The 311-nt window shown below is 55.3% G+C and overlaps 1 protein-coding gene across 2 annotated transcripts in view; it reads left to right on the forward strand.

Moving 5' to 3' along the window:
- Nucleotides 1–311, forward strand: part of CUNH12orf4 (chromosome unknown C12orf4 homolog) — a 42,653-nt gene that overhangs the window by 13,831 nt on the left and 28,511 nt on the right. The gene's annotated exons all lie outside the window — the stretch shown is intronic.

Consider the following 311-nt stretch of genomic DNA (forward strand, 5'->3'; position numbering starts at 1 on the left):
TCTCTCTCTCTCTCTCTCTCTCTCTCTCTCTCCATCCCTCTCCCTCCCTCTCCCTCCTTCTCTCTCTCCCTCTCTCTCTCCCCCTCCCTCTCTCTCACTTGCTCTCTCTCCCCACTCTCCCCTCTCTTTCTCTCTCACACTCTCTCTTGCTCTCTTTCTTCTCTCTCTCTCTTTCTCTCTCCCTCCCTTTCCCTTTCTCTCTCCCTCCCTTTCCCTTTCTCTCTCCCTCCCTTTCCTTCTCTTTCTTGCTCTCTCTTCTCTCTCTCTCTCACTCTCTCTCCCTCCCTCTCCCTCTCCCCCCTCTCCCTCCC

Source organism: Mastomys coucha, unplaced genomic scaffold (genome assembly GCF_008632895.1).
Source record: "Mastomys coucha isolate ucsf_1 unplaced genomic scaffold, UCSF_Mcou_1 pScaffold20, whole genome shotgun sequence".
In the NCBI taxonomy this organism is placed as follows: Eukaryota; Metazoa; Chordata; class Mammalia; order Rodentia; family Muridae; genus Mastomys; species Mastomys coucha.